We start from the raw sequence: 27,524 nt of genomic DNA, 5'->3' as shown, positions 1-27,524 counted from the left end.
AATAATGAGTACTTATTTTTTGGATGGGGACATCCTAAAATAAATTATTAGTATAGGACCTCACCTCTTTTCCTTGATAAAATTAGAAAGGTCGTAAATTTCTTTTTGTAAATTATGACAACTCTTTCTTACAATTTTAGAAAGCAAACTTTTTAGAACATGAGTGTACATAACTTTTATAGTGTATAGATTTTACATAGCTTACCCTAAACAATGGAGGAAGTCCAACTTGTAAGACAGTGGAGACAAATAACATTTTTCTTGCAGCCCCCGTCAAAAAAATAGAATGGCTCACTTCATGCTCTAACACAATAGTATTTAGATTTCAACATTGGGATCTCTTTTCTCTTCTCTCCAGGAACAATAATACATTACATAGGCAATTTGGGCAACAATTTGATTCTGAAATTCAATATAGAAGAGCTAATGTGTTTGTTTTATCAACTGGAGAACACTTTCTTCAAATGAAATGGTTTATAAAACTCACACAAACAAATGCATGGAGTGCTGCTGCTGGTGTCCCAAGAAGTGAATGAAGGGAAAGCAACCCCCCCACTTCCCCTTCTAGTGTTTTTTCCCTGGACCCTCTCACTGTAAGGAAAGAAATAAAATATGAACAATACAAGAATTGAGAAAATCACTTGGCTTCCCCAAGGGGAGTTCTCCGAAATGGTTTTTGGGTGGAGGCTATGAGGATGTCTCCCTCCTCTCAGGGCAAGGGATGACATTGTGGAGGCTGCTAAGTAAGAACTTGGGGACTTATTGGCCTTTACAGAAAGCCCAGAGCTTGGTTTCAGAAAGGCTCCACGTATATGATGGCAACTGCAGACTGGTTCTGTTTAATCCGATTAGTTAGAAACCTAAGAGCTCCAATTTCTACTATTTTGACGATAAAGGAGAAACAAGAGAAGCTGGGGAAATATTGAAGGAACTGTTTTTCATACATTAAAAAAAGAGAGGTATAGCTTTTTCTCTAGAGCTAAATGACTCTAAGAGAAAGTATGCATTTTTTCACCTCCAAGATGAAATACTGTAAGGGAGCTTACGGAGTCTTTTTATTGGCTTAGAGTTTAGGTTCACACTTGCTCATGAGATGTGATAGTCCTTAAAATTCCCCTGAATCATTTGGACTTAAAATGTTGCAACTATAAGATATTGTTTACTTTTTAATATAGAAAAGAATCATTCAAGAATTCCAGTACATTGTCAGGTGCAGTCATAGTAGGGAGAGAGGGGAAACTTTTGCAGAACGGCATGACCAGGACCAGAAGTCTCAACGTGCTCAAGACCAGGACAGAAACTCATGGCAGTTTTGTAAACCTGGGGCCAGATGACACTTCTCTTCTGCTTGTCTGGCAGGTGGGAAGCCCATTCTCCTCTGCCTTCTAGAACCCACCATCCTGTGGATTTGCAGGAAGGGTGCTCTACAGACAATCACAGACTCAAGATGAATTTCTGCTAGAGTCTCAGCTTTGTTCTCTGATTCATTTTCCATCTCATAAAGGTAGCTATCTTAATTTGACAAGTGATAAAATCTTCCCTGCAAAACTCAATATTAAATTCTTCCCTCTTCACCATCTCGGGAGGATCGAGTTAGAAATAAATTGTTTACCTAATCTGAAGATACTATACCAGAGACAAAACTCCTCTTCTCTCTGATAATATCCTGCCAATGTGTTGTTATATAAAAAAATCATGCACCCACCTAGGTGATTTTTAACTAGTGAGTTGGATTAAAAAAAGAAAATTTTCCATTTGTTGCTGTTGGCAAATTAGTGTAATGCATTTCTTTTGCTTATATTTTGATGAAGATTAGTATTTCTACCAAAGGCCACAAATGGTGATTATTTGCTTTAAAATATTTTTGACAAACTTCAAATTAAGCAATTACCTATAATATACAAGTATAACTCAGATATTGAGTAGAGATCACTTCATATATGGTTGAACTTTAGTTCTTTTAATTATGAAAATGTGCTTCTTGGAGAGGTGGGAATGACCTTTTCCTAACACTTCTAATTTATCCTCTGCCTGGAGGAGAGAAAAATACTTTAGATAAACCATCTGGAAAACTTCTAATTTGTTCTATGAAAAAATAAACATTCTGCTCAGCAGAAATAACCCAACTGGCAAGAGTCTTCTTACCATTTGGGTTATTTCTTATCTAGCCTTTATTATTGCTGTAAATTGAAGACTTACATCTGAACTCAGCACCACATAAAATAAAGGGGACAGCTTCCACTCTGCCCTGTTGTAATTTTTAGAGGTAGTATAAAGCAACATAGATATCTATATGTATATGACCAAAACAAAGTGAAACTAATGAGAAATGTGTGAATTATGTGGATTTTTGCTCTTTTGTACTCCCCAGTTTTAATATGAAGATCACCTTGTTTAAGTATATATTTGCATGAGACAGATTTTGGTGAGGAAAACTTCATGCTAAATGCAACTTAAATTTGAAAAACATTTAAAGAATGTCAAATTTGGCACACAATCAACTGATAGCATTTATTGTATGTTTTCTTTGTTCCTGGTCATGTGGTAAGTGCCTTAAGTGGATACTAGTATCATCCCCATTTTACAGATAATAATATACAGGTACAGAGAGATAAACAAATTGCTAAAGATCATGGGGCTAACAAGTTTTAGAGCTGTTAAGAAGTAAAAGTCAACCAAATCAATTTGAAGATCTAATTGGCATTATTAAACAATTCATTAATTGGTCAGCATCCCATCTAGCAAGTTGAGAGGTGCTCCAAGGAAAGGGATGGAGGTGGGCAGGTAAGTTATTAGCAAAAGAAGTGGATTGTTCTGGTGACAACAGTTTTCAAGGGGGGACAGAGGTGTCCTATTATGCAGATGACTTCATCTTTCTTTGGGGAGTGGAGAAGACCCAGGTGGCAGATTTATTGTCTGGGACTAAAAAATTCCTGATTGGGGTGTCTGGGTGACTCAGTTGGTTAAGAGTCTGATTTCAGCTTAGGTCATGATCTCATGGTTTGTGGGTGCAAGCCCTGCGTCTGGAGCCTGCTTTGGATTCTATGTCACCCTCTCTCCCTGCTCCTCCCCTGCTCATGCTCTCTGTTGCTCTTGCTCTCAAAAATAAATAAACATTAAAAATTTTTTTTTAATTCCTGACTGATCAATTAAGACTACATTTCTCGGGGAGGTTGAAACAGCAATTAGATGATGTATGAAGCACTGGTTTGGAAATTCAGTCTAAATGACATCATTTTGGGCTTTTCTTTTTTCTTTTAACAGAACTAGGTTTGTACCATGGAACTCTGTTCACAGAGACTATTTAACTCACAATATTCTGCTAGAGGCTTTTGTAGATACAAGAGGTTAGCTTTAGGGGTAGAAGGACACACTTTAGTCAATCAGTTCTATTTTAAATTATACAATTTTAATTTGCAAATACTTTCTTTCAGACTTTAGCTATGGTATATGGTCCATGGATGTAATGTAAGCGTATGTGAAATGGCATGTGTATGTGTTGGTGGTAACTTACCTTCTTTTAAGAGGTAGGAGTAAAATAAATTAAAACAAAATGTGATAGCAAATAAGCATGAATCCAGGGGCTGTTGGGACCAGTATGGGGGCCTAGACTGGTATAAACTGGAGGTAGTTTAGTGGTGGCATTTTGTCAGAATTTTGTCATAATGACCAAACTGCTGAGGTTGAATGGACAGAGCTGGAGCGAAGACATCTGTCATTTAAAGATCCCAGATGAATCCTCCCCAATTCCATTGTCACAGTGGATTCTTGTTCTGTGTTATTTCTTTCTACGTTTAGGTCAAAAGTCTCCTGCTGGGCTCGCTTCCTCTGCTTTCTACATCTCCATCCCTTAATTCACCAGTCCATTCTCCACACTACTGCTACAATGAGTTCTATAAAATTCAGACCCACTTCTCTCATCTTTCTATTTAAAATTCTTCAACTGCTTCCCATTGCCTTCAGGACAAAACCCAAACTCCTCAGTCTGACATAGAAGGCCTTTCATGTGTGATAGCCATAAATATCTAAGTTACAAACTCTGATGAGCAAAAATGTAACTTTTTCTATTTCAATAACTCAATTTGATTTTTTGACTCTTAGAACTCAGTCTGTGTAATGACAGACAACTTAATCTAGACATTTTTTAGGTTGTTCTCTGTCCAAATTTTCCATTTTTCAGTCAATTCAGGTTTGAAATATAATCATACTCAGGTTGTCTTCTATATGTTTTATTCCCTGACCACATCTCTCAATGAGATACTTGAGGGGTACCATGGTAAGTGTTGTAGAAGGCACCCCATATATAAATTCTGGTCTGAATGGGCTCCAAACTGGCTTCCCTAGGGATACCTATGCCATTTCCATCTTGGGCCCCTGGAACTGATGGCCAAACTTCCCTATGTCCCTGATGGAGACTATCTACCCCATGATCTGCTGTGCCATGCCTTTATTTCAATGGCAGTGACCTTTGGCAAGTCCAGAGAATTTTACTCTCCATTAGCTTGGCCATACTTGGGAGTTTTGGAGAAGTTCAATATCCCTGACCATGTGATCTGGGAAGAGTTACAGACTTTGGCAGGAATCCCTCTTTTTCCAAGACCCTTCACTCCACTCTCTACCCTTCCTCAGCATGCCCTTCTGCCAGGGGGTGCATCAACGTGGTAGAGTTGAGACGTAACGAGATATCACTTCCCACACTCAGCTCCTGTCAAACTAAGATGTAGGAGAAACTAGTAAATAACTCTGTCACATGCCTCATGGCCCTAGGTTACTTGAAGTGGGACAAAGAGGATCCTGTAATACATCTAACTCCCCTCCTACTCTAGAAATATGCCCTCCTCCCAGGCGTTGGGATGTTGGTGTGTGGGTTAAAAAGTATTTCGTCCAATTTGACAGCAACTTCTTTCAAACCTGTTCCCATTTTACACTCTTATCACAATTCCTTGAGGTGGGAGGCTGAGAAGTTGCTGCATTTGTTCTCTATGTTGAGCCTAACAATTCCTATCTGGGTGACTCTGTCTTCATATTTTGAGTGGGAGATGTTGCTTGCACAGGGCTAGGAGAAGAATTGGTGATAATCTATGAGCGAATATCCTAAATTATCATTCTGTCATACACATTCACCTCCCGCTTACCTTTTCCAGTTGGATCTATTTTTATTATTCATCTTACAACACATATACACATACATGTGCTTCACCTGGCTAGCTTTTAATAATCTGTTAATATTCAGCAAAGGGATCATTATACAACTTGTGAAATCTGAATGACTTCACTACCCACCTCACAGCAGCCTGAGTTTGGTCTCCTTCCTACTGTTTCCTAACATCTTGTGTTTATCTTCACCATGACACTAAAGTGTTAACATCATTTCTTGTTATTTCCTCACCAGACTGTGAACATTTTGATTTTAAGAATTCTTCTTTCATCTCTAGGTAACCTCACTCCCAAACCTTAACATTTAACTCAATTACTCGCCTTTAGTAGTTCTTTATACATGTTGATGAATGAATGAACAAATGCTGAGTAAATTAAAATCTAAATAATTCAGAATACTGTAGGGAAGAGGTCCTTAAATAATTTTTGTGTGTGTGTACTCAGTCCCTAAAAGAATGTTAAAAGTTATTTACTCCTTGCATATTTTTATTTATTTTATTTATTTTTTTTTAAATATTTTTTAAAAAATTTATTTCTAGGAGAGAGAGAGAGACAGCGTGAGCAGGGGACGGTCAGAGAGAGAGGGAGACACAGACTCTGAAACATGCTCCAGGCTCTGAGCTGGCAGTCAGCAGCCACACGGGGCTCGAACCCACGAACCGCGAAATCATGACCTAAGCGAAAGTCCGACGCTCAACCGACTAAGGCACCCAGGCGCCCCTCCTTGCATATTTTTAAAGTTGATATTAAAAATTTTTAAGCTTAGGTAATTTCTAAGGATATAATTGTCAGATTGTACTCAATGTTGAGGTTTTAAAATAAAACTGTTGCATTATTTTAAGTGCATTATATTGATAAAGATATCATAGTGATTTGATATCTTCCAGTATTCATTTAAAAATACATGAGCAAGTGCTTCTTACATAATTAGAATTTTTATATCTTTTTTTCCTTGAACTTATATTTCAATTCCAAATCCCTTCATAGACTTTTATACTAAAGTAATATCCTTTTTATGGTTACAAATTTTTATGGATCATTTATCATTTGTCCATGCACCAAAAAAAAAAAAAATGAGGATTGAAAAATTAATTGTTTTTTTTTTTTACCTTCCTGTGACCATCAACTCTATGCGATTTTTAAATGCTCTTGTTTGTATTATTATAACCATTTTTGGTGATATAAACTTGACCAAAGCATAGGAAATAGGAAATTTGGATAATAAAATAAAAAGTGAATTTATTGAGAATGTATCTCTTAGTGAAAACTATTGGGGCATGCTTTTATAGCACTCCTATTAAAGGAGCTGAAGAATTATTCTTTTGTTTGGCGCTCCAGAAGTTTTTGCATGATAGTGTAATGCCAGCTGAGTGAGGGACACACCTTTTATTGAAAACAATAAGAAATATGACATTAAATAGGAAGTGGGGAAGGAGAAGTTGAGGACAGGCCCTTTCTCAGGCAGATCAGTTTTTGGAAAGAGAGCATATAAATTTTGAGGATCTGGAAATGGATTTTCTTAAATCAGTTTTGAGGCACCCAACAGGAAGTCTTTTTAGGTATATGTGTACCTGAGTTAAAGTCAGAACCCTGATCTCTAAGACACTGGTATTTTTTCAGTAAATAGAAATCTATAGGAGAAGTTTTAATTGATAAAATGTGTTTCTTTTTTAAATAATGCTAAATAAAAAATTAAGGTGCACATCTCTGTAGATATTTTGAATAATGGAGTTATTAATTGAAAAGGGATTTCATATCAATACATTGATGCATTCCATGCTAATATGTAACCATATACTATACAATAATACTTTATTCTCTTTGGTAAGGACATTTTTAGATAACTTATAGTTATTTCTTGCTTGGCAATTTCCTTTGAAAAGATCATACTTAAGATACACTTAAGCCTAATTAAATAATAAAAACCTCAGAACTAGTGGAATTTAATAAATAAGATGCCTAAATTTTGGTTCAAATTATACATGTAAATATTGCATATTAAATAAGTTTTTTATTAGAACCTTTTAAATAAGTTGAAAATAGTTTCTTCTATTTTCAATATTTTTCTTACATTGAGCAACATGATTTTATATGTATGTTTGTCATTTATTTCCACTAGCTACCACAAATAGGTGGACATGCAGCCCTGGGTTGACTTTCAAGTATGTGAATGTAAAAATTTAATAAAATATACTCATGTGATGTTATGCATATACTTTATTTATAAAACTTTTACATATTCCTAATTTCAAAAAAAAAAATTCCAGTTACAGTTGAGTGTTTTCTTTCATGTTACTGGGGCTTCCTTAATTCTTATTTCCTTCCCTTACCCTACTTAAGTCATCTCCAGTGTTTTTGTTGTTGTTCTTTTTGTTTGTTTGTTCTATTGCCATTTTTTAAATGCCAAGTCTTGCAGTGAAAAGTCTAGAATAATCCTAGTCCAATTATTTTTGCAATGCATGTAGACTTCTCTCAATCTATTATGTATCCCCAGACCCCAGAGAACAGCACTGGACCTCGGCTTTGGCCTTAGAGGATAATGAGAACGTAAGGGCATGAGGCATAAGAAAATTTCACCCCTCATTGTTTCAGTAGTTTTGTACTCTAAAGGGCTCTTTCATAAGTATTGTACCCTTGAATGCATTCATCTACAGGACAGAGTAGCAAAGAATATATGGATCAAATTTAAAGGAGATATCAATGAGCTAATCCCTAGGGATATCAGAGAGAGGAAATGTGAATGAGAAGCCATTGAAAAATTTACCCACAGGAGTGCTTGTGTGGCTCAGTCAGTTAAGCGTCTGACTCTTGATTTCAGCTCAGGTTATGATCTCACAGTTCTTGAGATCAAGGCCTACCTCAGGCTGATAGCACAGAGACTGCTTGGGATTCTCTCACTCCATTTCTCTCTGCCCCTCCCCCTCTTGCATATTCCTACAATATTCCTCTCTTTCTCTCTCTCTCTCAAAATAAATAAACATTAAAAAAAAACAAAAAAAGAAAAAGTTTCCCCACAATATTATCTTATCAGGAAATCATGACTCACAGGGCCTAATCTGCAGTCCCCACCCTCAACCCTTCTACAGCTCACAGTCCAGCTGGACCTCTAGCCAAAGCCAAGGACACCCCAGCAGCATACAGTTTGTTCTCATAGTCAACAAGTAAGAGCTTAGGAACGGTCATGAGCTTTCCCAAATTCACAATTTGGGGAAGGGGGAGGAAGGGAAAGCATGTTTTTAAAATCTCTAGTGGAAGTTCATAAAAAGTACATTTAGTTATAGTATTTCATGTGATTGCCCTCACAAATACTCCCATAAGCCACAGTCCTATATTAGTTTATTAAAGATTAAGAATGCTCTTTGTATGATAGTCTAGCAGTTTTTCCTCCATTTTAAGTAATTTTGCTCCTAAAGAGAAATATTTTATACATTTTAAAGAGTGGATTATAAGATTAATTGTAGTAAGAGAAAACAATTTATATATTGGTTACTACTTATGCACGTACGAATGTATGTGTGTTTATGTATGTGAAAGTATACACAGATACAAGTATATCCATAAACACACACACACACACATACACACACATTTATACATTTAAATTGAAGATGATTTGTGAAGAAAATGAGGGATATTTGCATTCTCTTGGCATTGGTACTCTGCCTTCTAATTTGACATTTATTTTCTTCCATACTTTGTAGACAGACCTTTTGCATCTATATGTTGAGGGCTCTTTCCCTGCCATTAATCACACAATGACTTGGAATCACAGAGCAAAGATTCATAAGTAATTAAGTCATAGAAAGTTACTGGTGAAGATATGGTCATGTCACAATTTGTCTGAGAAGAGAGGATAGTATACAATGTGAATGGGTGAGAGATGAGACTTCTAGAAAGAACATCGGTGGGAAGGGGTGGTATTGAGTGCTGATTGTCCGGTTAAATCTCTCTCTCTTCTTCCTGGGCACATAGCCAGTCAGCCTCCCTTAAGGCAAAGTGTGACCAGCGAATGTGAGAGAAAGTGAGTTGCAACTTTGGGTTACTTACCTATAAAGAAATCCTTTTCCTGGGACTTCTATTTACTTTTCTCTTGATTTAGAACAAGGAGGTGCCCACATCCAGCTTCAACTTTGCAAGATGAGGACAGGCCCAAAGCGATGGTAGGGCCACAGGATTGAAGTAATTTGAGTTCCTGTATGACTTCATGGCTTGGCATTCCTACAGAATTTTAAGCAAGAGAATACTACTATTACTACTACTACTACCACCACCACTATTATTGTTATTATTATTTAAGGTAAGGCCAGTGTATTTTTTTTCATCTCTTTGGTGTCACTACATTATTAATATAAAGATGTTCCAGACGAGTCTGTAAGTGGAGAATAGAGTCTCATGGTAATGTGATTCCATATGGTAGATTTAGCGAAAAATTCAGATATTTCAGAAAGAATATAGATAGAGGAAAATATAGTAAGAATAGTCCATAAAAAGGGTGAAAAGTTTTAGAGAAATGTTGAGAGCTAAAGAGTCTGTAAGGAACTTTGTGCCTAAAGATGGAAGAAATTAATTGGACGCCCTAGAGCGGTGCTTCTCAAACTTGAGTGGACACCAAAATCACTGGGAGGCTCTGTGAAGACACAGATGGATGGACCCCAGTCCTGAGTCTCTGATTCTGTAGGTCGAGGGTAGAACCTGAGAGTCTGCATTACTAACAAGATCTCTGGTGATTGACACTGTTAGTTGATTGAGACCACACTTTGAAAATCACTGCTAGAGAGCCTGAGGAGAGTTGGGACACTTCAACGTGAAGGAGCCATTCGACATGGCTTGTAGGTAGCTTTTCAGAGAATTGACCTCCCACTCATTAAAAGAGTTGGCTGCCAGACTGGGAAGACCACTCTCATCATGCATTGGCAGCTGCACATGGGGAGGAAAGAAAGCTCCTGAGTCTGTGAAAGCCAAGTCTTCAGGAACCTGTGCTAAAATGAATTAAAAATATGTGAGACACTATGTACCTGTTATCCATTAATTCTGTTTAGAATTTGACCTTAAGTATCCTTTGCATTTATAATAAAATAATCTTCTTTCCACATAATTACTAAGCATTTTGTCTTAGAGTAAATCTGTAAAAGAAAAGGGAAATGGCTGTGGATATTGGTCTTTGGGGGAGAAATGACTCTGCAAAGTTAATTTAAGAACAAAAGGCATGGAGAAATTGAAGCATAAGGGAAGCCTTTTTACAGTGTGATTTTTAAAAACTTTATTGTCCTTCTGCCTATCAAATATAGACTGTTAGGACCTGCCCATAACTAAAAACTGAAAATCATTGCTCATGCATATTCTGAGCTGCTGACCTGTTTCATGGGCTGTTTCTGCCAACAAGTCTGATAATCATATTTCCGTGTTCGGAAGATGACTTTCCCTGTGCATTCTTGGTCTGACAGTCACATTGTGCATGTTGGTCCCCAGAGTGTGACATTGCTACTCTTTGCTACTGAAATATTAACATTTCTTTAAAATATAATAATAATAATAATAATAATAATAATAACCTTTTTAATGATCCCTGAACCTATGTCCATGTGGAATATTGGAGGTACTTATTTATAAAATGCTTTCTGAATTCTGCTAATTAAAATTCATTTGTATTATAATTCAATATGGAGAGTAAAAGTTATAACACTGACAGGGAAATTTTGATGACACCAGCTAGTCACTGTTTGCTTTTATTAGCTTGTGTAGAACACACACTTGGACTCAGGCTCAGGACTGACTTAATTTGCTATATTTATCTGTCCTAGAGCTTGCTCCCATAAATGCCTCTTTTTTTTTCCAGCCATGAAAATTTACTTTTTTGGGGAGCACTTTTCCATTTTAATTAGCGAAAAATTCTAATTTTTCTATTTCGCTAAATTCTAATTAGCGAAAAATTTTAATTACCTAAAAAAAAATGTATTACCTCTTTATGATATGTAACAACTGTCCACCACCCCTAATAGACTGCTAGGAACCCATAGTCAGGCATCATGTATGTTGCATTCATCATGGTATCCTCAGTACCTTACAGAGTACTTGGCTGATAGGAGGTCAAGCATTTGCTGAATTAAAGAAGAACTGAATACAAGGGCTATAAATTGACTAATTTTATGCTATATAATTAGCACATATATATTTGCAAGTGTGTTTTATATACATGTGTACACACACACACGCTACCTTGGAGAGTACTGTTTCTTACGATAAATTTTGCAGTGTTTTAATTAAAATTAGATATTTCCTTTCCATATTAACACATATGACTCTCATGATAGTCTTTTCACAGTTCATACTTCCTCTGCCCAATTGCAGTTGCTAGGTGGTTCTATTTATTTATATTCAGTTGTATATTAAAAAGTTTATATAACCATTAGCTCTTTAAGACACACAAGCTTGGGGCACTGCTTTTATTTTAAGAGTTTTGCCCCTGCTGAAAGGTTTTTCTGTTTTCCTGTTGGTTTTTGTCCTTGGATGGAACTATTTGGAATATGTCCTTTTGCCTTTTAGTTTTGGTTGAGCAAGAATCTATTCTTTTGTAGTTATTTTTTCCTTTTTTTTTTTTTTTTTTGGTTATAACAATGTTTCAGAAGCTTCTGTTCTTTTTCAAAAACCATTTGATCATGAGGGAATTGGAATGTTACATTTCAAAAATTGAACACCTCATCCTGAGACATGAAAAGCTTTGAAATGGAGGTATCCAATGTCCTTGCATTTAGACCAGAGCTCAGAGTCTGGACTGACTTGAAAGCTGAGACATCAAAAGTATACAGTTTAGCTGAGTTTCTCAACCTCATCTTTAAGACACCTAAAATGCAAACTTTGCTCATCTGCCTCTTCTCAGTTCCAATATCTTGTTCACTTTCTGAAACATAAGAACCAAGGCTCTATGGGAAATTATCAGTTAATTGAACCATAGTTACTATAAGAATGAATGGACAGACAAAAAACAAAAATCAATATAATTTGAGCGCTTTACACTTAATTTCCAACATTTGTTCATTTAAATTTTCTCTGAATTATTGTACAGTGTTTTTACCCAACACATACCAGACAGTCTGATGGCCTTCTCCTATAGTGTTAAGTAGCTATTTACACACTCAACTGTTGTTATTACTTTAATTGACAGCAGGAACTTCATAAAGTTTCATTTAAAAAGTCTAATATACCATGTTTTTTTTAACATCTTAGCTATTTTTCTTTTGTTTTTGATATAAACATTTTCTAGCATCAACATATGACTGTGTGATCTTTTTAAAAAAAATTTTTCATTATGTAAGTCCTATACATTCTTTGTAAAAATGTGCCTGAGAAACAATGTAAATATATTTCGACAAAAACATGTTCATATCAATAATCATGCTTTGCCTCTTTTTCAACCAGAATGGCTACCTTCATGGTTTTTTTTAATCAACTTTTACGATTTCACCTATGAACTTTTCTTTATTTCTTTCTGAATATCAGAAATGTTTATTTTCTTTCCCATTACACTAAAGTTCAGTCATGCCTGGAAATGACACTCGAGTCCCTGCTTTTATGGGAAACAGCTTTAACCAACCACTTTCTTTTGATTTCAAATTGAACATATTGTTTATACCATACTTTGTCCACATTTTAAACAGCAGATTTTAAAGCAATTACTATCTTCTTCTGAAATTACAAACACTCTCAGGTGATTCTTGTGATTTGCCAGCAAGATAAATACATATAAAATTGCAAGAGCGTAGAGTTTCTAAAAAATAAAGCATTCAAATCATATAAAAAACAAGGCATTAGAATCACACAAATGAACCACTTTCAGTGGCACGGAGGTACAGAATAATCTAGATTAATATACTTCATAGCATTTGGTGGTAATTTTGGTGCAGTGAGGTAGACTCCAAGCAGAGTGACTATTTTACTGAGTTGTAAGCGGTAGATAGTGTAATTTTGGCTTGCAGGAGTGATAGGAATATGCAGGGTAGGGCACAAGGGATGCAAAAGCCTTGTGGATGTTCACAAGTTCACTATAGCTTTCCACCCAAGCACTGGGCTGCCCATGTACAGGAGGAGCCTTGCAGACCTTATCAGAGAAAGGCTTCTCCAGGGATGAGGGCTGAAGAGAACTACCACACGCTGTTCAGTGCTGGGAGGTGCTGTCATTCTGGTGCATCTGCAGTGGAGAAACTTCACTAAAGACTCAGGTGTCCAGTTGAGACTTCAGGAAGGGCCAAACCTAAGGGGGAAGGACCCTAGCTAGAGGCAAAGGCTATACTATAAGAGGAAGAACCAAACTGAGCTACCACTGCCCTAACAAAAAATAAAACCAAATCATGTGGGGACCCAGGCTTCTTCCACCCTATGTCGCTTTTGTCTTCAGCACTTGGCTCTCAAGCTCATCATTCTTTTTTGAATGAGGCATTCAGAGTAAGGAAAATATGGAGGATTGAACAAGGGAGATTTCTAAGGAACAGGCATAAATGAAGTCCGCATTATTTGTGTTCATATCCCATTACTTAGAACTCAGGCTCATGTTCCTACAAAACTCTGACAAACTGAGAAGTGGGGTCCAACTATGAGTCAATAAGAAATGGATTTGAGTTTGGTGTGGAATTAGACAATCTCTGAAACAATTGCTTTGGATATTGAGAGTGGAGGACCTGTTGGCAACTGAGGTAGTGAGAGAGAGAGGCTGGAAGGCTTCCACGGCTGTGAAAACAGAATCTACTCTGGGTCATTCATGTGCTCTCTTATCTAGGAGCAAACATATCTCACATGTAGCTGCTCACCTCTTTCCTCTTTATCCTCAGAGAAATTATTTCCAAAATTGTATGTCATTCTTTTGAGTGGTCTCACTCGGCACCACTGTGCTGTCTCCAGAAAGTTCATTTTCTTTGAGCCAGTCTATCTGCTGCTTTGGCTTAAGTTTGCTATAGGTCTAGATAGATGGAACTAAAAGTACCTTTTGTAGGACTTCAGTCCCTGCTTCAGGCAAGAGGAGGCCCAGCATCTAAAACCTTTCATTGTCTATGATTACAGTTAGGTGCCTAAAGTCCTTGCCTGTCCAAACACACAATAATTCATATACTGGTACTTTAAATACGTAGTTGTCAGATACTTATGGTCATTTGAGAGTTTAGTCTGTGAACTAATATGATTCAAAATAAATAATATGCATATCTTTGACAGATGAATGTAAAGAAAATATTCCAGAAGGCATTCGTGTACAATGGATTCTTTTAACATTATCAGTTCATTTTATTGCTAGGAAATCTGACATACCTTCTCTCTCTCTGGCATAGGAGCAAGATGGGGGTATGGTAAGGAAGGGGAAGAAAGAATAAAAAAGATAGAGCAGATGGAAATTACAACATTAGAAAAGGCAGTATACAGGGCATAAATGGCCATTCCAGGTAAACTCAGGAAAATCCTCCTTTGTCTTTGTTGACGGCAATGATCCCATTTGTGTGGAACACTGGAGTTCATTTAGATTAAGTGTCCTCCAGCTTGGTTCCTAAGCTCTTGAGGATCCTAAGAGCAGAGAACTGAATGATGCCAGGGAGCTTATCCTGAGCTTTGAAAAGATTATCCCCCAAGTTCGCTGGCAAGCCCGCAGAAGGTGACCTGCCTGTTATCTCAGAACACTCCACACAGCGAGATCATCAACACCATTATGGCCCTTACCGCCCGTAAATGCCTTTAAGCAGCTTTAGATAGAAGATATATGGCATGGGCCTGGAGCAGAAAATTTCATCACTACGATTTCTCTGCTGGGCCCTTGTTTAGAAACATTGCTCACATCTTTTGGTTTGACAGGAAAACAGCAGCTGCTTTCTGATCATGCGGCCATCTGTTCTTTATTGCTTATATTATTAACATTTACAAGGACTAATTGGTATTTTGAAGTGACTAAGATGATTGATCAAGAAATGCCCAACTATGTTTATCATAATGCCTACTCTAAAAATGCCAAAGGGGGCAGCAGTTACTTAATACTATCTCAATTTAAAGTATTACATGGTCCACCTGACTAAATTCTCTCAGTTGTAATAATCAGGGAGCAACATGAAAGTATTTAATTTTTTTAAGGTAAATCTTCCTGGCCAAACCTTATGAACACCCATCTCTCTGTGCCATGTTGCGTGCTTACTAGTTTCCTCCCCTGTTATGGTTTAAGCTCTGAAGCTTAAGAGACATGCTCACTTCTTTCTTTTTCCTGAAGTAATCACCAATTCTGGCATTTAGTAATTTTCAATAAATGTTTATTGAAGACATATAAAAAATTACAGAAACCACATTTTTAATTGCTGATCCTTTTCTGACACTTACAACATAAGTATAAAGTGATTGTCATATATACTGTATCATTCAACATTTACCACAAGCCTTGTAGATAGGAAGAGGTATTTTGTTCCTCACTATTTACTTCAGTTTATGCGTGGACCAAAGAAATACCTCAATAAATATTTGTTGAATAAACTTGCATGAGAATTTTCTAATATAAGGCGCTATGAACATACTCAGTCCACTAGGAGAACACTTAGGCCTAAGAAAAATAATTTGGTCAAGATATGATGCTGCTAAACAGTAGATTGAAGATTTGGACCCAGGTTTGTCTGATTCCATAGCCCATGTGCTTTTCTATTTTGATGTGCTGAATCTCTAGATGAGGAAAACTACTAGATTCTGAGAGAAATAAAGACACAAATACTAGGACCAAACAACAATTACTCTAAAGCATTTGTAATCTATGTTTATAAGACAGAATAATGGAATTCATACTCAAGTAAAAAGTAAATAAGTGGTGGTAAGTCAGCAGTGAAATGCATCATAATTATGCTCTTGGATAGAAGGGAGAACTAATGGAAAAGAAGGTATTAAATTGAATCTCGAGTAGGATCAAAGACACATAGATATAAGGAAAGCCATGCTCAGCTTTGGAATCACATAAGAAATGTCACAGATGCATACATTTTCCTGGTATGATCAGAATAGAGAATGTGAGGAGAGTGGACTGGATGAGAGAATGAAGAGCTCAATATGAAGTGAATTCACAGAGCTGAGGAAATTCCTCACATTCTAAGCTAAGGAGTTGTTCATTCTATAAGTGATTAAGAGATTTTGAAAAGAAAGGAATAAAAATATCTAGTCTCTGATTTACTAAGGATATGAGGGCTACCCTGGAGGAACAGAGATGAGAAGCAGACCACTGCAAAGTGTAGGTAAGAAATTACGAAGATTCAACTAAATAAATGGCAGTCGGGGTGGAAATAATGAAGTAGTTATAAGCCATATTGCAGATTAAGAGTCCACAAGATTTTAGCAAAAGAGGAGTATGGTGTTCAGGGCAAGGAAGTGAGAGGAGAGGAAGAATAATGAATTCTGCAGTTTGTTGTGTCATATTATGCCTTGGGCTACTTCACTGGAATTGATTTAGGACATAGCCTCTCATCAGAGAATCACACTGCGACCATAGTAATGATATTTATTTATTATTGAATTGCATTTATATTAAACCCAATCCCAAAGGTTATATGATAACCTATACTAACAAGAATAGGCTTTGTGTTTTCAAAAAGTGAGACAATTATTCTTTTCTTGTCAGAAAGGGCAGGCTCGATTAATATATCTCTTTCTTCTTAAGGAAATTGCATTTGCATTTTCTTTTTGCTTTTTTACTAATACCAGTTTTCCCTGATAGCTAGCAAATAAAAACCTAGCATTCAGTAATCTAGAAACTACCAATATCCAATGGATAGCCTGGGGAAATAAAGAAGTTGGAAAGGAAGCTAAAGTCAGATGTTTCTGGTCAGATAATAGGGAGAGGAATCAAAGAAGAGATATAAGTGTACTCTGGCATAATGTTTATGAAAGTTAGGGTTATGTGATTTTCATAAGTTTTAAATTGTCCACATTATCTCTCTAGGTATCCCACAAACAGATGAAGGCTTAGCTTAAAAATAACTCTTCCTAAGGAGAAATAGGATATGGCTCTAAATTCCTTGATTTATCTGTTTTAATTTTAATCTAAATTTATGTGTAATTGTTGCTAATTATTTAATCATTTGAGTACAATTTATGGTATAAGACAAGTGATTTTTCCTAAAATAGTTTGTTCTGATTTCAATAGGTCAAGATATTCTAGGTGTCTTGTGCTGAATATTAATGCTTACTGTCTGCTTCTTATTTTGACATCACAGTTTTTATTTTTGTTGTTTGTATTATACTATGATATGTTATGCAGTTTCATTATATACACACATATGTATATATATAACATATATTGTATAATATATAACATAACATTTAAATATGCATATATTATGTATGCCTTTATATGTAATATAGTGTGCATAGTGTATATACAAACTCAATGAAATTCATTACTGGAATACTCCCCATCCCAGAAACTTAGCCTACTACTTAGTTGGTTCAACCACAATTTCTTCTCAGATGATTTCGAGCATTTAAGTGAATTTATGTGAAGAATGGTGCAAAGTTTATGCTTTTATTAATTTTATCTGGGTGTGGTTCATACTCAGATTCCTGTTTTTGAACGTGTATAGCTTTAAAAGAATATATTTATATAAAGAGTCAAAAAAATCTTCCCCAAATTAAAAAAAAGTGCCAAAGAAATCTCTACTTTAGCCTTCGCATGACTCATCTTGTTCATTTGTTAAAATTTTATCATCTAATATACTGACTGTTTTTTTGTTGGTGGTGGTGGTGGTGGCGGTGTCAAAGAGTTATGCGCTTACTATACCACCTATAAAACCCAAACCCCAGAACTTAGACTAGTGTGACAATTGCATTTAGAATTAAGGGACAAAGTCAACATAAGAGCTGCCAAAAGCCATATATGGAATACTGTCTCACAACAAAATATGAGGTTCTTTCTTGTTTCTGTGGAAACAGCTGTGACTAGCCTATAAGGCAGTGTACACGTGTGCACACGCAAAACATGCGTTTATTCACTTTCCCCATATATGGAAGAACAGTTGACTGGGGGTTGAATATTCATTGAGGAAGACTATTTGTTGAAAGTTTGAGGGTTTTACTCCATGGTTTTTTGTAAAGTTACATTCACAGTTCTAGAGGTTTTTTTGAGTATTGTGTTTACTCAACATTTTGTTACTCTTGCAAAAAAATTTTAAAAATATATGAAAATAGCTCAAAAGTTAGGGGTAATAATTTGCAAGCATTTTTGAAACATATTATAATAGTAACTATTATCTTACCTTCGATCATCCCACATAGGATTGGATTAGTGAGATACGGGGAATGCAATGGTAATATTTTAGTCCTTGGACCTATTTGAAAAGCATTATTAAGATCTCATATTTTTATTCTAATCATTTACACCAGGTTATGAATTTTTTATTTGCTGAAAATATATGTTCCAAGTGTAGCATTTAAATGGAGACAGTATGAAAACAGAAAATATATCAGTAACTCTAAATTGAGGATGCTTTATGATGTAAAATGTAGAGATGAGATTGCTCATGTTCAGTTAAGCAAAGACAATGAGTGTAATCAGCAACATGTGCTGTGCTGAGCTACCTCTCAAAATAAACTAGAAGCATTTTTTCCGTGTGTAATTACTGCTGATAATTAAGTTACATTGAAAGATTCTTCCTGAATTTTATATGGTTTTCAGTAAATAGTAACCATTCTCAAATTTAAATAAAATTATACATAATGGGTTTTTTCTTAGATATTAAATCCAAAATATGTTGAATTTTAATTTCTATAAAAGCTGAGCACTAGATGTAGAATAGATCTGGAAAATCAACTCATTCCATATTTATGACTAATTATAATCGTTGAAATGAAAGACAAAACGGAATAGGAAACCATTCTTAATATAAACAAACATTTTCCAAGAAAGAGAAAAGAAACCAAAATCCCATGTAGTATGGGAAGAAAAGTTAACTTAGTAAGTCTTGCTTCTTTTCATTATGGTCCTTCCTTATTTTTATAGGAAAAGTTTTTCTTAAGCACACACACACACACACACACACACACACACACACAAATAGAGATATTGAACTTATTTTTACATTTCTCATCTGCAGTGTATTTTGACCTTTTTTTGCTTGTCATCATGAGAAGAGATGAGCCAGTGGAGTAGAAAGAGCAGCAGATCTGAAAATAGGATTTCTGAGTTTGAATCAAGGCTTTACTCCTTGAAAGTTGTATATTCCTGGAAAAGACATTAATTATTGGATCTCTTTCCTCAGATGTAGCTAGACTAGATAATTTCTAATACTCCCACTAACTGTAAAATTCCTTGACATTATAGAGTAATTTTTCTGGAGAATTTAAAGCAAAGAGAAAATACCTAGCCTGTGGAAGGTTTTTAATGCAGGACTGTAAGGGTAAAAAAAGCAACTCAGAATTGGCTATCTAACCACAGGCATGATCCAGAATGCACCAGGGACTTTAAATTAGCCTTCCTATATTCCCTACCAACCCTTACCACCATGGGGGAATCTCAAGTGGTGCAAAAAAGACCTCTTCTATCCATAGCCAATTATTTGTGACTAAATTGTTCTTTTTTTCTCAAGAAAATAACTTTACCTCTTCTTCTTCTGATTGTACACATCAGTATTTTCAACCCAGTCAGATGTGATATCTACTTTCTATGAAAATGTTTTAATAACCCATTTATTATTCTCAATGAAAGATAACATAGCTTACCTACAAACATATATTTAAAAATACATGTAATATTCTAAATGTAATATAAAAGAAATAAAGAGAAAATATTTTGAAATATTCATAAGGAAGAGTTTTTCTTTTTTGTAATCCCAGTTTATAATAGGGGTAGCTTCAGAAATATACTATTGTCGGAGAATAATTTAAATAACATTATCCCTTATTTAAAGACTATCTAAAAGTGTGTATTTAACATATGTCTTAAAGGTTAGAACTCAACTATGAAACTCTAGAACTCAATTGTCTTTTTCAATGGTAGATTTTAATTACTTTGCCCACTTCTAGAGTAATTGACCTATTTAAATGGTCTACTTCTTTGATTAATTTTAGTAGTTTTGGTCAGTAAATAACGGACCAAAGTTGTTGATTATAAATTTTCATGTTTTATAATTTTTTAAATTTATTTATATATTTAAATGTATTTATATAAAGCAGGGGAGGGGCAAAGAGAGAAGGAGAGAGAGAATCCCAAGTAGGCTCCTCACCATCAGTTCTGAGTCCGATACAGGGCTCACAAACTGTGAAATCATGTGAGCCCAAACCAAGAGTTGAACACTTAACCGAATGAGCCATCCAGGATCCCTTATAGTTTTTTTTTTCTCCATCTCAGTCATATCTCTAACCATGTGTCTTTTCATTCTCAATCATGTCCTGTATCTTCTTTTTTCTCCTTCATCAAGCCAATGTGTTTTGTATATTTAATTATTCACTTTTAAAGAACCAACTTTTGTATCATTAATTATTAGTAGTAGGATTAGCATTTTTTAATTTTTAATTTTAGAGGGAGAAAGAGAGAGAGAGAGAAAGTCTGAAGAAGCAGGCTCTACCCCTCCACCCTCAGCACAGAGCCCAGTGTGGAGCTCAACCCCACAACCTTGGAATCATGACCTGAGCCAAAATCAAGAGTCGGATGCTCAACCAACTGAGTCACCCAGGTATCCAAAGATTCCATTTTTAAAGTGAGTTTAATTATACAGACTCTAGAGCTGGACTACCAGGGTTTGATTCCTGAATGTTCCACCTTTTGTGCACCTGTAGGCAAAATTTCAATCACTCTGTATCTGAGTCTTTCTACTCTCACTTCAAAGTTTTCTTGTTAAAAATTCCATGTGTCACAAATTATATGAAGTTGTTTTAAACATACACCAATCCAACTTGCAATGGTAGCTTTTTGTTCTTTTCTTTACTCTTGTTTCAAGATCCTGATAAATCTTGGAATTGTTCCATAAATGGTTCATCTGTAAAAATAATTGTATTGTCAGGTCACTGTCATCTACAAAGTCAATAAAAATAAAATAAAAATGCTAGGAAATGTGAGCTTATCTGACAGATACTTTTCATCTCCTGGAGAGCTGCTATGGATGTGCCTTTCCAAGTTGTGCGTGCCCCAATTAAAAAGGAAAACATCTATGACTTCATACTTTGAGCTGCAGCATCTGGTGAAGATGGTCCAGTGTACTACATGTCTAAAGGGACCTTGAAAAAAATGAATTATGCAGAATAGAACATTTTTATTATTCCCATCATTGCAGAAATTTCTATTGGATATTCCTGATTTTAAAGTTATGAAATTTTGGGGCACCTGGGTGGCTCAGTTGGTTGAGTGTCCGACTTTGGTTCAGGTCATGATCTTGCTCGTGGGTTCAAGCCCCGTGTCAGGCTGTGGGCTGACGACTCAGAGCTTGGAGACTGTTTTGGATTCTGTGTCTCCCTCTATATCTGCTTCTCCCCTGCTCATGCTCATGTGTCGCTCTCTCAAAATAATTAAACATTAAAAAAATTTAAAGATAAAATTTAGTGAAAAGTTGGTCATAAATATTATATAAGTATATAGCCTATATACTATATACTGTACTTAAAATTGTACATATATACCCTTAAGATTACTTTATCATCTTGTAAGCAAACATGATAACATGATCATGTAATGTAAAACTTTCTAAGAATGAGACCAGTTATTTAGCCTTCTCATAAACTATTTTGTTATAAGGATAGGCCTTCTAATCTAAATACATAAATTGTTAGAGAGTTAGAATTCAGGTAATGTTTTAAAAAATCATTATATTAGTTCTGCTCTTGGCAGAAGTTGTTAGCAGCTTAGCAGATCATATGGAGTAGATCTTGTCTGAAGCATAGTGCTCATGTTTTTAGGTAACAAGTGCACACATGTGTTATGAAGGATAAAGAAGGACTTGTATTCTCCATGGAGGGCTATATATTGTCTGCCTGAATGGGAAATGTGAAACAGCCCTAAGAAAAAACTGGCAATATTTGTACAACATACTGTTAATTTTGTTCTCTATTTTGAAAAGTACGTTATAGAAAGGCCAACAGTTTTGGAAAAGTTTGAGGAAGACAACGAAGGTTCATCACTGCCTTAAATCTAACTTGACTCTTGAGAAATCTCATATCTTTGAAGAGAGTTGTATTCTTCTAGGTTAAATATTCTCCAAAATGTACTTCCAGATAAATAAATGAGCTTCTGATCTGAGTTTTTGTATTGAAAGGCAATGATTTTGATGATCTTGACAAAGTTGATGTAGACCTATTGTTTAGGACAATATTTGGTCAGAATAGGGGAGGATATTAATCTTCCTGTTTGTTAAGGCGGTGTATGGAGAGACTAAATAAGCATATAGAGTGATTAGGGCAGGGCATGGTTTTATGTTTCTTTAAATGAAAATATTATTTGTCACAATCCACTGCCTGTATTCAGTGACTTTTAGTGGTAGTGCTTAAAGTGTCTAACCATGTTAAAGCTCTGGGATCTATGGAAAGGCCATACATCTTCTGTCAAGATCAGAGATGCTCAGTGTCGGTTTCATATTAGAATTACCCGTGGAGCTTTTAAAACTGATGTTGCGCAGGTCTTACCCACACACATTAAATCAGAAGCTCAAGGGATGAAGCCCATAAGGTGGTAGTTTTACAAAGCTCCCCAGGTGATTCTAATGGGCAGCTATATTTGGGAACTTCTGATAGATTAAATGGTTTAAAAATTTCTTTTGAGTGTTCAATTTTTTATTAGCTTCAATTTTTTATTAGCACCACACCTCATTTACAAAAGAAAGATTTTTTATTTTTTTGAATAATTTTAATGTTGCATCTAGTGGTAAACATTCTTTCATATAATATAATATTAAATAATTATTTTAAAAATCTATAAAATATAATCTAACATTTACAAGTAATCAGAAGCATTTCTTTCCAGATTCAATTATCTGATTTTTCTTAGCAATTAATAAGCTTATGAGCTTCAGCACATCAGGCATTTCAGAGAGTCACTGTATCCTGGATTTCATGCCATTACTTTTAGAAAAAGCTTCACCTTGCCCCTAAGCAAGGAATCACAGCTTAAGTTTGTCATTTAACTAATTGCTACTTAAGCCATTTGAATTGAGTTGTCCTTACTCAATTATAATTCAGGTAATGAGATTGTCGACTTTACAATCCTCGTTTTCTTCACATTCCTCTTTAAGATCACATCTAACTTGGAAGACTATAAGAAATAACTGTCTTTAGCTTCCTATTACTTCAAGGACTACTGAATCACAAATTTCGGGGTAAAAATAAAACGATCTAGATACAGACAAAATCCTCTGTGTTTCTTAAATCATATCTGGGTCTTAATTTCAGTCAGGTTTTTCTACTTATCTAATTAGTACTTGGTTAAAATGGCCATCTTTAACTGAAACTTACATGGTATAATACTTTATTGTTTATTGCTTTTTACGTACATATTCATTTAATTGTCATGACAACCCTACACGTTAGGTATTATCTTCCATTTTTTCAGATAGAATGGAGCTTAGCGAGATTAAATTTTTGGCTTAAATTCTCACTGTTAATAAATGATAGTATTGAACCTTGGATATGGTATTCTGAACACAAGCCTAGTGATTTTTCTATTATGTCATGCAGTGACTTTTTTTTTTTTGACATCCACAGATATGCTCTGCAACTTTCTGATGTTTCATGATCAGAAAATGGAAGTCATTCAATGTATATTCAACTACGTAATGGAACAATTTTCCCCATAGTAAAGTAACCTACTTTTTCTTCCTTATGTCTCAATAAGTATTGTATTATATCTTCTGCATTTATGACACAGGGAAGTAACTGCTACATGCAGAATACCCAAATATGTGAGGCACAATGCAGAGAACAAATTAGAATTAGAATTTGGAATCTAAGTACCCATGAAATTCACTTTGTAGATTAACAGAATTAAAGTAGGTTGAGAATTTCTAAGTTTAAAGCCTATTTGCTAGATCCATTATTGCTAACTTCAAAAGAATATCAACTGTCTGGGAGGATTTTCTATTTCATGGAGGGAGTTTTCCTTGCGGCTTTAGATGGGGGTGATTTCTTAAGGGAAGAATTCTCATCTTAGAACTATAAAACTCTATGTGACAGTGCCTTCTGCTTTATGTTTGGGAGGTTTTGAGATTGGTGAATAGGTGTTGAATTTATTCACATAAATCCTCACAATCCCAAACATTTTTTTGTATGACTTTCTCTCCTCATTATTACTGAGTTTGAAATCTTCTTGAGCTTCAGATTTGTATTTCTAATTATAAACTGACACTGGTTATCTCAAGTATAACAAAATCAACACATCTCAAACTAAATTACTCTCTGTCCCTCACTTACTCACCCTTCACTGAAAACAAATACCATTCCTGTACTTGAATTCCTTATCTTGGTGAATTACATCATCACTCACAGGGAATACCACAACCATAAACTCGTCATCTTAATTCCTCCCCCATTTTTACCTTTCAAAATCTCAATTTTCACTTGTTAAGTCCTAACACACCTACCATTTAAATCTCTCATGAGAGCTATCTTCTTACTAGTGTAACTCCTGCCATTGCCTGTGCTCAGGTGTTCATCTGCATTCAACAGGATGGACAACCAACTGCACTGCCTTTCCTATTGTTGCTTTGCCTCTAGGTCCTCCTCACCTACTTGCAGACTCAACACTATAACTATGGAGACTCCTTTGAGTCCCTCCCTTGTTATGTTCATAAAAATGCTTGCTATTCTTTTAGGATTAAATTTGGCATAAAAGTCCCTAATTATCCATCTAATGATCTGCTCTAATTTCTCCCATCACACAAATTCCGTGTTACAGCTATGAAAGTTTCCCACTCATTTCTTTTCCTAATGGCAGCTCATCATAAATGTCACTTCCACAGGGGGGCTGCTCCTGACCATCCACACAAAAGTAGTTCCCTGGTCACTTTCTATCATAACCTCTTGTTTTAATTATAGGCACACCACTCATAACTAATTTTTCCTTTGTTTGTGTGTTCAGTGTCTGCCCCATACTAGAATAGAAGCTTGTTTACCACTATGTTTCCAGAGGAAAAAATCACTGGTTTAAACATAAATGTCAGCCAGTATTTGTTCTGTGAATTTTGTTTTTCTGCTAGGGATGGTCCTTCTTCTTTTCCTTCTGGGACATCTTCCTAATCCTTTAAGACATATTCCAAGTGTTACTTTTTTCTTGATAACCTTGCCAGGCAGTGTTAATTGGTCCTTCTCTTCTGCTCTCTTAGCCCTTGGATCACTCCTTTATTATGATTCTTATCAATTTCTATTGTATTGTGTGTCTATCTTCCCTAGTAAACTCTGAAGTGTTCAAGAATCCAAGCTATGAGTTGTCTGTTGTTGGTCTATGTTGGTATTTATTTTTTGTGAGTTTTCATGAGTGCTGGAATATGTTGAGGAAATATTTTTTATGTAACTCAGTGAGAAAGTATGGATCTTCTCATCATGATAATTTTAATAATACATTTCTTAAGTTTGTTAATCATGATGAGATCATTATGTAGCAAATATAAAAGACAGCCATTGTGTATCACAATAAAGTTTGCTACTCTTTCAGAGAAGAAGTTAAATAGAATACAGATACACCACAGATAACTACAAAATGATACTCATCCAAGTTAATGAAGAGACTTTTTGAAATAAATTAATAATGTATTGTTGACTTATGCTTCAAGCAAAATAATTGTCATATGCATTGTTTATAGAATATATAAGTATTCATAAATAAATGCATTTTAATTACTAAAGTTTTGAAATTTTACAGGACTTGATTTAGTAGGTATTTATAAGCCTGGGTTCTCTTAAACAAACAAATAAACCTGAAGCAAGGCTTAAACACTAATACTTTATTGGATGGTGCAAGCCCAGAGCAGATAAAGTGGACAAAAAGACAAATGAAGCAAGGAATGATGAGAAACGAATATAATGTATTATATCTCTATTGCTTTATGATGAGCTATGGAGTAAAAATAACCAACTGCTTTGCATGTAAGTCCACTAGGCTACCTGGGGCATCTCCAGCAAGGTGCCTTTGAAAACATTGCCTCAGAATAGTCCATCAGCACAAGGAAGGGAGAGGGGACTAATCATATAGATAGAGGATATATCATATATCTGGTGGTGTGTTCTATATCTCATCTCCCATTGGTCTAATTTCCCATTTTCATAGAGTTAACTCCCCCACTTATCCAACTGACATCAGCCTTGAAGCTTTGGCAGCCTCTGGGGAGGCCAGATGCCATTCCTGAAAGTATGGTATATCATTCCTGCCTAGAAGTATTAGGAGGAATCATCCAATCCCAAGTATAGGATGAATATCGTCAGAAGAAGCTCATTGCTCTTATGAAGTTATTAGGGCCCCAAAGGTGAATGAAACATAGCAAGTAGCCCAGAGTGAAAGAGATAGGAGAGAGCAACAGAATCTGAGGAGATACATGTGGCCTATACAATCCACCCCTTGACTTATTTGGATCCATTCATTTTCCCCCATTATCTGTCTTCCACAATACAATATGGAACCTTCATTCCATAAGAGAACAGGATGTCGTCATTTCTTCCTCCAAAGGATTGTTACAAATCTAGCCAGCCCTAGAATCCACTTGAGCTAATGGACAGTCATGATCTCATAGACTGAAGACAGAAACACAAATAAAATAAGTTACAGCTTCCAGTCTTTAGTCTACGACTATTCCATCTCACTTCTGGGACACCCAATTTTATATTTCTCTCACCATAGTCCAGCATATTTCTGTCCTGGATCCTTCCTAGTGAGTGATCCAGAATTTCATCACTGATGGTATGAACTTCTGTTTGTTTGCTTTTTTAGGCATGGTTGCTACAATTATCTATTGATAGTTATCACTGGACAAAGAAAGACTCAGTAAAGCCCCTGGGTTCCAGATACATGCATCCTGTTTCCTTTGTGTAGTAGTAACCCTAGACCTTCATTAGAATTAGGATTAAATTACTCCAACTAAGCATAGCAAGTAGCTACATTTTTAGCCTGTTAGTCCACTAATGTGAGAAACCAGTAAGAAGATTATAGTTATAGTCTCAAGATCTGTGAAACCCTTTCTGTGCCCCACACAGAATGTTCCATATCCCCAGGAACATCAATTCTAATCTGATTGAGTCTAATGTTATGGAGAGTGACATGATACACAATTTTTTTCAATAGGATCTCTAGCTATGATAGAAGGAGGGACCACTGTTAAGTAATAAATGTTACTTCTCACAGAACTAAGGCCTAGTTATGGAAGTTAAAAAATGAACCAAGGTAAATTCATTCATTTATTCACTCA

Source organism: Hyaena hyaena, unplaced genomic scaffold, assembly GCF_003009895.1.
Source record: "Hyaena hyaena isolate Hyena2069 unplaced genomic scaffold, ASM300989v1 scaffold_66, whole genome shotgun sequence".
Classification (NCBI taxonomy): Eukaryota; Metazoa; Chordata; class Mammalia; order Carnivora; family Hyaenidae; genus Hyaena; species Hyaena hyaena.
The sequence above is the reverse complement of the archived record's forward strand: the minus strand, read 5'-3'. Positions refer to the sequence as shown.